Source organism: Arachis duranensis, chromosome 6, assembly GCF_000817695.3.
Source record: "Arachis duranensis cultivar V14167 chromosome 6, aradu.V14167.gnm2.J7QH, whole genome shotgun sequence".
Lineage (NCBI taxonomy): Eukaryota > Viridiplantae > Streptophyta > Magnoliopsida > Fabales > Fabaceae > Arachis > Arachis duranensis.
The window spans coordinates 15,015,468-15,031,339 of NC_029777.3; positions in this window are offsets into that span (position 1 = coordinate 15,015,468).

A 15,872-nucleotide genomic window follows, 5' to 3' on the forward strand; every position below is an offset into this window, starting at 1 on the left:
CTTGTATTTATATACATATATTATATATATATGTATAATTTAATTTATTTTTAATATATATTTTATATATTTTAATGTGTATATTATTCTAATAAGTAGTAACTGGTTTTTGTGTCTAATTTTAATATACACCTGATATAATTGTTTTCAATAATAGTAAAAGATAATTACCTACAAATATAGTTTAACTTAATATTTATAATCACACATTTATTATATTTCTATCTAATATTACTCAATTATTTTAACATACAGTAATTAAAAAACACAAAATAAAAATAAATAATAATTAAAAAATGTAAAATAAAAAATTATTTTAAATTAATTTTTTATTTGTTTTGGGATACTAGCCTATTTATCCAAGTGGGTGGAATAACATTATTACCACACGCACATGTGACAAGTACGTTCGTTTAGTACTTGTACTGGTAGTTTCGTGCTCGTCGCATAGAACAGATGAAATAATTATAAATAATATGGAAATTATTATAGAGTAAAAAAGAAACAAATTTTCATGCAAATTATTATATTTTGTATGTTTTCATAATCTATAGTGTTACTAGCTTGCAAGTTTTTCCAATAATTATGTTCCCTTTTTTAATTAGTATTGTACATCAGCAAAATAGAGGACATTATGTGGTTTTATTGTACGGAAGAAGAATGGTACAAATTAAGAGCATCCCGTGACCAATATAATTAACGTGCAACTTGTATATGGATATAATGTTTTGTTAATATAAAGATATAATTTAACGTGTGCATAAATGAAATTTATTATTTTGAATGAAGAACCTGGTGGTTTAACTTTGTGTTCTTATTGTGAAATGGCGAAGACGCGTATGAATTATACATATATTTGAGTAAAGCATGTGAATGCAAATAATTATAATTTTATATGGTACATGATGGCATATATATATTCTGGTCAGGGGAGAATCAAATGTCACGGGCATGGTCCTCTTTCCCCAGAAGACAAAAGAGGAACAGCAAACCTATGAAAATGTCTCTTATCTTTGGTCACATTATTATTGGATATATTTGTGATCGACTTCAAAGGGGTCGGCTATATAAACTTTCATAGCCTTAATAATAGTAACTCTTACCATATATATGTTATTCAACTTGAAAATTGAAATGAAGCAACTCAAAATGCGTGGCCAAAAATCAAATGAAATAAAGTTCGAGGAGTAAATACCTATATATAGTCGTCTCTCAGATTTACACAAATAACCAATATAATTCTTAAGATTTCCATTTTTTAATTATAATTCTTCAGATAGAGTTCTGAGCACTCAAAGTGATTCCTGAACATATTTCTGATAATAAGTCATCAACGTGAACTTAGTTTGCTACGTTAGAAGGGTCTAACGATTAATTGAACTAACTAATTTCCAATTTGCATTATACTCACGTTGGTCCCTCTTATTATATATATATAATCCTAAATCCCTAAATTTTTATACACTTTATCTCTTTTTTTTGTTTATCTTTTTTTCTTCTTTTTTATACACTTCTATCTGGAGTCGCTACTCATGTCGATGATGGATGGTGGTAGTACTGCAATGGATAATTCGAATAATTTTCACCATCCAATTAAAGACCATTATTATTCATGTTAAGATATCTTGAATACACGAAGATAATAATGTGATAAAATATAAATATATTTTATATTGTTTGAGATATAACTATAGATGTTATCTTTTTCTATTAACTTAAATTTTTAGAATGAGTAATTTTATAATATAATATCAAAATTCTATGTCTGAATATTTTTAAATATTATTTTTATACGAAGACATTTTAACGTGAGTAATTACCATTAAACCGTTAACATTGCAAGAAAAAGACAGTACTGGGTTGCTGTGTGTATATGAATTATATATACACGGTCCCTGTTGTGTGATGCTATGCCCTATTATGCTATACCTTTCATAAAGTATTTCATGATACTTATGAGATGCATTATATGTATATATATATATACGTACCACTTGTGTACATTAAAAATATGATACTTTTTTTTTTCTTGTAATAAAAGTTTTTTATACTAAATAATTTGTATTATTTGAAGACAAGTTTTATTATTGTAACAAAAGAAAAAAACACTTTCATGCAGTCATTTCCCTTAAAATCACTTTTCCATTAGGCGGCCTCCTTTGTGCATCTGTCCTTTTTTCTTTCTCGTTTTTCCGCATTTTTCTTATTTTATTCTTTCCACTTCCTTTTTATGATTATGTTTGATTGATATAAGGCTAATTTTTTTTCGAAAATGCTATTTTAATAATAAAATTAATTATTAAAATTAATCATTTATAATAAATATATATAATTTAATTTGTCGGTCAAATTTGTACACCATACTCCAATAACATTATAAAATATCATTGTTTTTTTAATATCAAAATTAAAAAAAGTGTTATATAAATGTTCGAAACGATATTTAAAAATAATTCTATATCTACAATTTCTGCATTTTTATCCTAAAATATTTTTTTTTTGTATCTAATTATATGAAAAATCAATGTACTTATAATAATTATTGAACCACTTGTCACAAAAATTTATTGAAGATATGTATAACATTTAATACACTCTCTCACATAATAATCTTTTTGAGGTTTGAGGGGTGAATTTTATTTATAGGTTATGCTAAATGTACACTAAAATCAGCCATCAAAGTTAGTTATCAATAGAAAATACATGTTAGAATATAAATATATATTTAAAATAAATTAAATTATACATGTATTTATATTTAAATACATTGATAACTGATTTTAGTAGCTAATTTTAGTATATAAATAATATTTTTTATTTTATTTATTTTTTTTGTAACAATTGAATTTTAGAAAATTTTTGTCACAAAAATGATGTTATAAAACAATTTATTTGAAAAATGTTAATGGATAGATAGATATAGATACATTATGATCCAATGTTTTTATATATCGTTTGGAAAAAGAAAGGGTCAAGAACTGTTCCTAATGGTTTGGTTGTGTTTCCCCAAAGAAAAGAAATGAATAATATGGGCATGGGCGATGAGTCAATTGAGAAATAGCTAGCTGGGTTTAATTTCTGTCCCCACCACTTTCAATGGTGCAATTTCTTTCACAATGTCTTCTCCAGGGCCCACCTACTCTTTTCCCTTCAAATAAATCCTTTAATTTGATTCCAATTCTTTGATGTCTAATCTAATCTAATGATGCTCTCATTAGTTGCTTCATCATGGATTTAATTATATTTATCCGTATCTTCACTTATTATTTGAATTTCACTAATGCTTTAGATTCTATTAGCGTTATATATAATAACTCATTATTAAAGTAGTCTTCTACAAATTAAATTAAAGCATGCAATTAACTAGTGGCTGGTTTAAGTGATGATAGGTATTTATTTCCTTAACCATATAATTAGGGTTTTAAGTTTCGAAAAAATGTTATTAGGAGAATCATATTCTTTGTGAGCTTACACTAAACCACAGAGATTCAATATAGAATTTTCTCAACAAAAAATGAATTAGTGATAAATATTCTTAATTATAAATATTTTATAAAGAGTATATATTGATAGGAATAAAACACAATTCTCTACTTGCAAGAATTAGAGGAGCAACAATATCCACTCACAACAAGTATTAACACCAGCACAATTATTAAACTACTCTTCTACTTTAACCCATAATAACAATAAAGAAATTTTGTGGTCCACAAATTCAGCCCAACAGAATACATAAATTCAATTCTAATTTTAGTTTTTATTATCTTATCTTATCTTATCTTTAGTTATCTTCTTTTCTTATTTTATCTTTCGTAGACAACACACTTCAATACAATTCAGTCAATCAACAATCAATAAAAGTTCGCATTCTTTTCTTTTATTATTCTTTCACAATTTTATCATGGTATCAGATGCATGGTATCCTCCTTGAGGAAGATATATAAATTATCATCTTTTTGGCGACAAATCACAATGCTTCTTTTTTAACCTCCTCCCACAATAAATAATCATAGATTTAGTTACATGCATCCAAGTGAAAATCCTACCACAGTTTTGGTTATCCCGGTTCTTTACCAGCAATTTCGTCTGTGCCTCCTTTCTTCCGGAAGTTCCGTCTGCATTCTGTTTCATCAGTTTAATTTGCATTCTGTTTTAGCAGTTCCCTCTTTCTTATCGCGCTTTACGCGCCCTCTCTTATTGCGCTCTACGCGCCCTTTGAAGACCAATCTTATTGCGCCATATGTGCCCTCTGAAGATCAATCTTATTGCGCTCTACGCGCTTATTTATTTTTCCATTTTTCTTTTGAAGATCGCTGTTGTATCCAATAGCAGCGGAAAATTCACATAAACCAGAAATTAGAAACAAACTAACACACCAAGATTTTTAACGTGGAAAGCCTCCTCAATGAGAGAAGTAAAAACCATGAGTCACCAAGACCAGGATATAGTTTCACTATGATGAAAAATAGGGTACAAGAGAGTCACAAATTACTGCACAAAACGTGCATACAACAAGCCAAACAACTCAAGCTTCAAAGCTTTCAAAACAAGAACAAGAAGATGAAAATACTACAAAAAAAGAGCTACCTTGCGTGGCCAATATCTCCAACTACAGATATCAAATCAAAGATCCGAACGGTGAAATTAAAGAACCAAATGTGTAGAATACACTGTCTAAATTTGAGCTCAATCCAACGGTTAAAAAATCTACAGCCACCAATTTACAAAGATAGCTTTGTTTATGTGCGAAAATAACTTTCTCTCTTCTTTTCTCTCTAGTGTTTGGTGTTCTCCTTTCAAAATGACATCTATCTCACTCAACCCTAACTCACTTCAGCCACTTCAACTATTCATGGGCTTGGATACTAGCATTTGGGCTTTTTCTCCACATAGGAAGGGAGCCCAAAAAACCCAACAAATCTCCCCCTCATGACTATGTGGAGGTAACTGCCAATTCGGCAATTAAGCAACAAACTTCAAACTTCCAACTTGGTAATGCCTTGGTCATCATATCAGAACCATTCTCATCAGTATGAACCTTTTCTAGTTCCAACAACTCAGCATCCAAAACATCACGTATCCAATGATACCTCACATCAATATGTTTGGATCGAGAATGAAAAGTAGAGTTTTTATCAAGATGTATAACACTTTGACTATCACAAAACAACACATACCTCTCTTGAGTAGACCCGAGTTCCTTCAAGAATTTCTTCATCCAAAGCATCTTCTTGCACGCTTCGATAATGGCAATAAACTCGGCCTTGGTAGTAGACAAAGCAACACATTTTTGTAATCTTGATTGCCAAGACACAGCTCCACCCGCAAAGTTGATCAAGAAGCCTGAAATGGACCTTCTAGAATCAATATCTCCTGCCATGTATGAGTCAGTGTAAACAACTAGAATAGGCTTATCACTTCCATAACACAACTTCATGTTAGAAGTACCACGAAAATATCTCATTATCCATTTTACAGCATTCCAATGCTCTCTTCCTGGGTTTGAAACAAAACGGCTAACACAACCAACAACATGAGCTATATCCGGTCTTGTACACACCATAGCATACATTAAACTACCCACGGCTGATGCATATGGAACTTTTTCCATGTCTTTCTTCTCTTCATCACTTGATGGACTTTGCTTGCAACTCAATTTGAAGTGTGTAGCAAGATGAGTACTAACGGCCTTTGCTTTCTCCATTTGAAACCTGTGCAACATTGTCTCTATATATTTCTCCTGTGACAACCAAAGTTTCTTCTCCTTTCTATCACGCTCGATTCTTATGCTAAGAATCTCCTTTACTGGCCCAAGGTCCTTCATTACAAATGACATTGCAAGTTGCTTCTTCAACATATCAATTCTAGAAGCATTCTGACCAACAATAAACATGTCATCAACATATATCAAAAGGATAATAAAATCATTACTAGCAAATTGTTTAATAAATACACAATGATCAGAAGTAGTCTTCTTGTAGCCTTGTTCTGTCATAACAGACTCGAACTTCTTGTACCATTGTCTTGGAGCTTGCTTCAAGCCATACAAGCTCTTCTTCAGTTTTCAAACATGATCCTCTTTGCCTTTTACCATGAAACCTTCAGGTTGTTTCATGTAAATTTCATCCTTAAGATCACCATGAAGAAAAGTAGTTTTCACATCCATCTGCTCTATCTCTATCTCTAAATCAAGACTTGCAGCCAAACTCAAAACAGTCCTAATAGAAGATCTTCTCACAACCGGTGAAAAAATTTCATTATAGTCAACTCCCTTTTTCTGCCTGTAGCCCTTGATCACCAATCTAGCCTTGTACCTTAGACACTGTGAATTTTCTTCATGTTTCAACCTATAAACCCACCTGTTTTGCAAAGCTTTCTTTTCTTTTGGCAACTTCACAAGTTCAAATGTTTGATTATTATGCAAGGATTTCATTTCATCTTGCCTTGCAGCAAACCATTTCTTATTGTCATCACCTTCCATAGCTTCCGCATAACATTCAGGTTTTCCCCCCATCAGTCAAGGTCACATATCCATAAATAAATATTACATACTCACTAGAAGGATACCTCGTTGAAGGTCGTCGCTCTCTAGTAGACCTCCTAGGATGGAAACCTGGTGGATCTTCAGGAAGCTCAGGTTGATTATCAGCATCATCATCAACTGGAGCATCAATTGGATCTTCCATTTCCTGGTCATCAGGAACCAAAGGCTCATTTTGTTACATATGCTCCTGATCTTGATTCTCTGTTTGTTCTGACGAAGGAGGCGGCTGAACTGGAACTACATCAATCAAGTCACTACTCTCTTGTGATACTCTTTTCTGCCTTATCAATGTCTTCAATGGTCTGGTCTTCAACAAACTCTACATCACGGCTTCTTACAAGCTTCTTTTCAACTGGATCGTAAAGCCTGTAACCAAACTCATCTTGACCATACCCAATAAAAATGCAATGCCTTGTCTTCACATCCAACTTGGACCTCTCATCCTTTGGAACATGAATAAATGCTTTGCATCCAAAGACTCTAAAGTGACCATACGAGACATCTTTGCCTGAACAAACATTATCCGGAACATCATTGTCCAAAGCAATTGTAGGACTCAGATTAATCACATGAGCCGCTGTAAGTAGCGCTTCATCCCAAAAGACTTTAGGTATCTTAGCTTCAGTAGGCACACACCTAACTCTTTCAATCAACGTTCTATTCATCCTTTCTGTCAAACCATTCAACTGAGGTATTTTAGGAGGTGTCTTTTCATGCATAATGCCTTGCTGCTTGCAATACTCATCAAATGGTCCACAATACTCACCACCATTATCAGTGTGAATACCTTTAACCTTTTTACCTGTTTGCCTCTCAACCAAAGCTTGGAATTGTTTGAAATTTTTCAAAGCTTGGTTCTTTGTTTTCAAAGCATAAGTCCAAAGCTTTCTTGAATGATCATCAATAAAAGTAATAAAGTAAATAGCTCCACTAAAAGACCGTACCTTCAAAGGACCACAAATATTGGAGTGCACCAATTCCAAGAAGTCTGATTTTCTTGAAGGTTGATGCTTCTTGAAGGATAATCTTCTTTGTTTTCCAGCCATGCAATGAGAACATTTATCCAACTCTACATTCTTCAAATCGGAAAGAGCATCCTTTCGAGCTAAATGATTAAGTCCTTTTTCACTAATATGACCAAGTCATTTGTGCCACAAGTTACAAACTTCTTTACTTTCAATTGCATTCACGCTACCTTTTGTAATCATGGCATGCATCACATACAAACTTGAAGTACCTTTTTCTCGAGCCACCACTAAGTTGCCTTTAGTAAGCTTCCATTGTCCAAAGCCGAAAGTGTTTACAAAGCCTTCATTTTCAAGCCTTTTAACTGAAACCAAATTCAAGCGAGCATCTGGAGCGTGTCTAACATCTTTGAGTAGCAGCTTCATTCCCATATTAGTCTCAAGACAAACATCTCCTACACCAATAACTTTGGCCAAGCCATCATTACCCATCTTAAGTACTCCAAAATTACCTGGAGTATAAGAAGTGAAGAACTCCTTCTTCGGTGTGACATGTATTGAAGTGCCACTATCAATTACCCAACTGAACTCATCATCAGAAATAAGATTGACCTTGTACTCATAATCAGTAATATCAACAGTAAGAATATCATCTGAAATAGAAGATACACAATCATTACCACTATCATCCTTCTTTTCTTGCTTACCTTTATTTTTCTTTTTCCAAAGATAGCAATATTTTTTAAGGTGGCCCATTTTGTGACAATAGTGACACTCAACATTCTTGTATCTTCCCTTGGATTTGCTCCTGCTTTTACCTCTACCCTTTTGAACTCTATTCTGATTTCTCCCCTGGTTTCAGTGACTAATATTTCAGAGTGTGACGAAGAATTCTGCATCTTCCTTCTCATCTCTTCATTTAAAATGCCACCTTTAACAAGTTTCATGTTCACTTTATCATTTAGAGCAGAATTAGTAAGAGAGATACGAAATATCTCCCAAGAATCTGGTAGAGTATTTAGCAACCACAATCCTTGAATCTCATCTTCAAACTTGATTCCCATGCTTGACAACTGATCCAGAACTCCTTGAAATTCATTCAAGTGATCTAATACTTGTGACTCCTCCTTGTATCTCAAATTCATTAACATATTCAACAAGTACAATTTATTATTGCCAGACTTAGAAGCATACAAGGATTCAATTTGACTCCACAAAGCCCTAGTATGAGTCTCATTAGCAATGTGATTATAAACATTATCATCTACCCATTGCCTAATAAAACCACAAACTTGTTGGTGTTCAAACTCCCATTCTTCATCTGTTTTAGATTTTGGTTTTTGTGTAGAAAATACGGGTAAATGTAGAATTTTGACAAACAACAAATCTTTCATTTTTCCCTTCCGTAGATGGTAATTAGTGCCATTCAACTTATCATTCTAGTAGAATTATTTGCCTCCATCTTTCAAGCAAGTTATAACCAAATACCAAAAACTGAGCTCTGATGCCAATTGATAAGAATAAAACACAATTTCCTATTTGCAAGAATTAAAGGAGCAACAATATCCACTCACAACAAGTATTAACACCAGCACAATAATACCCAATAGCAGTGGAAAATTCACATAAACCAGAAATTAGAAATAAGCTAACACACCAAGATTTTTAACGTGGAAAACCTCCTCAACGAGAGAAGTAAAAATCACGAGTCACCAAGACCAGGATATAGTTTCACTATGATGAAAAATAGGGTACAAGAGAGTCACAAATGACTGCACAAAACGTGCATACAACAAGGCAAACAACTCAAGCTTCAAAGCTTTCACCACAAAAATAGAGCTACTGTGCGTAGCCAATATATCCAACTACAGACATCGAATCAAAGATCCGAACGGTAAAATCAAAGAACTAAATGTGTAGAATATACTATTTAAATTTAAGCTCGATCCAACGGTTAACGAATCTGAAGCAACCAATTTACAGAAACAGTTTTGTGTGTGTGCAAAAATAACTTTCTCTCTTCTTTTCTCTTTAGTGTTTGGTGTTCTCCTTTCAAAATGACTTCTTTCTCACTCAACCCACTCACCTCAGCCACTTTAACTATTCATGGGTTTAGATACTAGTATTTGAACTTTTTCTCCACATATAAAGAGAACCCAAAAGACCCAACATATATATCTCTGGTTCACACAAATTATTTGTTAGCTATTGCATTGAACAGTTGCACCTCTGATGATTAAGTCAACGTTATTGTTTCTTGAGTTGGTGTGAAAAGAATAAGTAAAATTCCTTTTTTTTTATAATTTGAAGTTAATAAAAATAGTTAGAAATTATTATAAGTGGAGTAGTTGAAGTTTTAAAAAATTATTATTATAGAATCTTGATTATATAGAATCTAAATATGATGTTACAACTTGATTAATTTAATTAATTTAAAAATGATATACATACATATGTAGCATATGAAAGTCTAGAAAATATCTTTAATATTAATATTTGAACATAAAGTCAAAATTGGATAAGTTAGTTGAGTTGCAATCTTTAATTTAGTAAAAGAATGAATTATTATCTAATTATGTGTTGAAAATAAATTATAGATATGATGATAAAATTAAATTGATATTTATTAATTTATCATACAATTTGATAAAATTGTATAGATAACAATTTGATAAGATTAAATTGATGAACTTGGTATAATGACAACTTAAACAAATATTGATTTGTTTGTTTCTCGTACTACTACTTCTAAGAAACTATATATAGGTAACTAAAGTATTTGTTATGATATTTTTGAGATATTATTATGATATTATTTTTTTAAAAGATTAAATTGATAAAAAAATACAAGAATGATTATATCTACGATATGTTTTTTAAATAATATTCTCTTTTGAGTCGATAAAATTTTTTTATTTAGTTTATTTTATGCTAAATTTTTTTGTCTAACAAAAATCGAGTTTTACATTTTTCCAAGGTTGCGAGAACTGGACCAGTCAAAAAATCGGTGAGGTCACTGGTTCAATAGTTCACTGATTCGACCGGAGTTCAACCAAAATTCAATCGGTTTAATTAAATATTAAATAAAATTATTAAAAAACTTAAAAATAATTTTAAATATGTAAATTCAATAATTTCAACATGTAATCAAACTAGCATTTGCACAGCCAAGATTCAATACAAAAGCAAACTTGCAACTTCAATGCTTCATTGAACGTGGTTAACATGTAAACTCCCCACCTGAAGATTCAAGGCAGAAATGAGAAACTTCGAGTGCTTCCTACCGAGTGCAATGTTGCTGCAACTATTAGTGACATCTCTCCCCATTTGTGCTTCATATGTTTGCTGCATCTGGCAAATGAGAAAGGATTGAGCATTCAAGGCTACCCCAGCTTGGATGATCTAGCCATATGCATTCCAAATATTTAGATTCTTCTTTTTTCACCCAATTTCCCTTGATTTGGGAATTAGAACATAGTCTGGTAGGTGACTCTTACAATTTTTATGCATTGTGCTTTGTCAGCTAGATATTTTGAAGAATCTACATTTCATTATTTCCTCTTTTATTCTCCAAAGCTTTCATTCTTCAGAAATTGCTTTCGTTTTTCCCATGTTCATAGACATCACATTATAGTGATGAACTTTCTCATTCAACTTTGGATGATAGTTAACAGTTTAACAGATAAATATTGTATTATAGATAACAATTAAGTTGTTCGAAGTTTCTCATTTCTACCTTAAATCTTAAGGTGGGGAGTTTACATGTTAACCACGTTCAATGAAGCATTGAAGTTGCAAGTTTGCTTTTGCCTTGAATCTTGGCTGTGCAAATACTAGTTTGGTTACGGTGGTTTAATTCTGACCTTTGATGATGTAATTATGTAATCCAGCATGAACAAATAAATAATTCAGCAACCAAAATCATGAAGCAGCAACTCATTTCATCATCGCGACAATGATGGAGGAGGTGAGCTCGGCGATGACGATGGAGGAGGCGACCTTGGCGACGACCAACGACGAGGGGAGCTCTGAGCCTGCCCCACCGATGTATTAGAAATGATACCTTGGGACGGGTGTAAAGCTAAGCAAATAGCTTCTGGGATGCGGTGACGATGGTGGTGGCTATGCGACGGCGAAGAGGGGCTGCTTGATCGTGGCCCGTCGATGCTCTCTCTTCTGCAGTTCTGCTCGATGGTGGTGGCTATGCTAGTATGCTGTGCTTTCTCTTGTGAGTTGTGAGAGTGTGAGAGACTGAGATTAGGATTAGAGTTCGTGCGTTTAGGCGTTTAGCTTTTTTTTTCCACCTTCAAAATGACGCTGTTTAGTGTTTAATATCCAAACCGAAAAACCGCTAAAAAACTGGACGGTTTTTCCGGTTCATCGATTAACCACCGGTTCGACCGATTTTTTCATCGATTTTTTGTCAGACGATTTCTGACCTTATCCGAACCGGCTAGGTGACTGATTCCCGATTTTTTTGATGAAACCGACCGATTCGGTTCGATTTTCAGAACCATGCATTTTTCAATTATAACAATTTTGATATCATGTTATAAGATATTTTTTAATAAATTAAATAATAAAAGATATAAATAATCATATCCCTAACAAATAAAATAAATTCAGATATGCAAGTTAATAAGTTTCAAGAAAGTAGAGCATATATGTCAACAAAATCATTAAAATAATGCTATGTCCTATTCTAGGGAGAGTTAATATATATTGTGTATTCAACTTGATATTGCTTATACACTATGTTTATAACTATTCAATCAAGCAAACATTCCAGGCTATAAGTGTGAATTGCAAAAATAAATAAATAAATAAAAATATACATGATTGATTATCTTTAATACAAATAATAATATGTTAATATCTTAGTCCTTTGTTTTTGACCTTTTCCTCCTAAGTAATGTATATATATAACTATGCATTATTTTGTTAGCTACTCATTAACTACCAAACTAAATAACGTTTTTTGTTAATTATAATTTGCTTGCGTGGCACCCCTGCTTATATATATGTTTGAGAATTATTGTTTCACGCTTGGTTATATATAAAATATTACTAAAATATAAAAAAAATATAACTTGAATTTTAATAATATTTACATCATTACTATAATTACATATCTTAATATATTCGTATTAGAATTCACATCTGAATTAATAAACGACAAATATATATGATGCATGATATATGTAGAAAAGGGTGGCGTATACACTATACATTAATTAATTAATTAATTAGCAGGTTTGAGTTGACTTGTTCCATATTATATGGTGTGTTCCTATCTCTTTTTTTATGCATTATTGATACACTTTTTTGGAGTAACATAAAGAACATTGCATTGAACCACAACCAATAGTGATCAACCTCCAATTTTCTCAAAGAGTCTATACATGATGACACAAAGATATTCAACTTTGAATTATTAATATGACTTTCCATGTTTGTTGCAACTGGGGACACACACACATGCCTTAGCTTGTGGCTCAAATGCATGTGTATGTGACCCACTATTAGTGTTATCATCATCATTATTATTGCATAAGATGGACAAAACTGTGTTTACGTCATCAACCCTACCTATGTATTACTAATTTACTATTATTGACCCTAGTTGATAATAACATCAACAACTTTGGTCAGAGATGCCAGGTTTCTTAAGCTTTATCCTAACTGTTTTATCCTCTTATTACATCCAGCGTTCAACCTTGTCTTGTGCATATAAAAAAAGTTATTCGTACATAATATTTCCAAAAATCAAAATATTATTGTGTGATTATAAGGTGAAAATTTAGATGCAGTTAATTTTATGTGAAGTTGATAATTGAACTGTTAGATAGAAATTTAGTTAAATTATTTAAATTATTTAATAATTCTCTTCTATTAATTTCATATAAAATTGACTGCACTTGAGTATATATATATTCTTGTCTATTATAAAATGAATTATAAATTTTATGTGTTAGAAATATAGTAATTTATATACTTTATGTTCAGTTTTTTTTTTGAAAAAGCAGATTTATGATATATTATCAGAATTTCTATGATTGAAAATTAAAAAATTTGATCTTTATTATCCTAAAAGAGAAAAAATAGTATAAAACAAAATAAAAAAAGTCTAGATAAAAATTCAAACAAATCCAAAATTAAAAGATTCTTGTTTAAAGAGATATATGTTAGATATATAATCATGCATATAATCATATACCTTCTTCTATTAATTTAAATTAAAAAAAAGTGATTTTATGACAATATAATCTTAAAATCTCTCTTATCCTAAAATATTATTCATTTCTATAATATTCAACCATTCATCTTATATAAATGACAAAATCAAATATTTCAAAAATAATTCATAGTTTTAACAAAAAAAATAAGAAAAAAAGTCTAACTATTTTTTTAATATAATATAAGAATTTTACTTCAAAAGTTTAAATTATAAAATATAATTAAAATTTTGATAAAATTATAATAATTAATAGAATAACTAATAAGCCTTTTATTTATTAATAATCAATATAAGTATATTGATTGCCATAATGTCTCACGAAATTATATTCAAATAATATTATTTATAAACAAATAAAGCTGAGGTTTGGTGATAGATTTGGGTAATTTAAGGATTGACCAAATTAAAGCAAAAGGAATATTCATGATGGTCAATAATGCAATAATGTAATAATAGAGGAAAAAAGAAAAAATTAAAGCCCAATATATATTGACAAGTATTATTTCATTTATTTCACAATGTATTAAGTAACATTCTTTTGTGTATAGATGACACTAGGACTTATCAGCAATTTAAGGATTGACCAAATGAAAGGAATGTTTCTCATAATACAGTAAACACTCAAATTGGCCAATAATAATTTTAGATCAGACTTTTTTATTCTTAATAAATTTTTATTCAGTATAATTTTTAAAAAATTATTCTTATTAGATAATTATTCTTATTCAAATTTCATTTTATACATACAGCAATTTATTGACTAAAAATAAATTTTAAAATAAAATTCTGATCCAGCCATACTAAATTAATTAATTTAATGGATCAGGGGAAAGTTTTGACAAGGAAATATATTGGATTAGCAAAAATTTATGTAATATTATTTGTGCACTTTTTTTTTTTAAGATAAAAGAGGAAAAGACGACAGTCGACAATAGTGGAAGCATTCTTCAGATTATTTAGTGCAAGAAAAAGTTAAAATTGCTATTGATCTATACCATTAAATAGTAGTTATTAAAGTTGTCTTATATTTCAACTCTGATTTTAACATGATTATTGATGTGATCATTCATCACTTCATAACTACTCTTTTTCATTAACTATAAAAATACCTTTTTCTTTTCTTTTTTATGAAGAAATTTCAACGATTGGATTCGCTCTTTGTTTTTTTTTTTAAACTTAAAAAAAAAAAAGTGCAAAGCTTCACTCTTAATATATGATAAATTAAAAATCTAAATTAATGAAGTAAATTATGCAAATACTACACTTTTAATACTAACATAATAACATTCTATATTAGCAATAGGAAAAGGAATTAGCTGGAATCAAATAATCTCCTGAATTAAGAATGAAATTTCTTAATTAATAATTATATATAGGGTCAGGTGCATGCACATGCACATGCACAACAATGTGAAATATGGTATATTACCCACCACTAATCTGTTTCAGAAAATAAGCAAACAGGATGTAATTAAGAAAGAGAGCACTAATATGATTTGCAATTAAGTAAGGGAATATAATTCATCACAAAAGGTGAAGGAGAATCAGCTACTACACATGGCTATGGAGATATATACCTCCTTTCCAATTCATCATTTACTTTAATCTATTCATATATATCTTCATCTATTCCCTTACTTTCTTATTAATTAATGCTTAGTTAAATAATTTAATGTCCCTTTTAGAAGAACTTTTTGTGCTTTAAGCACTTCATTACTTTATCGTAGGCCCTATTTTTGTTGGCATTTTTGTTTCATATATATAAATTATTAAACAATAGTTGTATACAATAGGATATTCATTTTCGATGCTATTGTATATGTGAGGAAAAGAATAAAAGTGAAGGCCACTCTACAATTTAAAAAAATGATGAACTTCTTTTTTAAATAGAGTGAGTCTAATTTAGTTATAAAATAATTTAAAAGGTGAAAATTATTCATACTTATAAATTTTATATAAATCTTATTCCTTATAATTAAATATACAACACAACAACAGAAGTCAGCCAATTTTTTTTTTTTTTTTTCCACAGCATCTCCCAACCCAACAGGTCAATAACTAATTTGTTGCGGTATTGAGCTCCATTTAAGGGTTTAACATTGGCTAATGGATTACTGCATACACA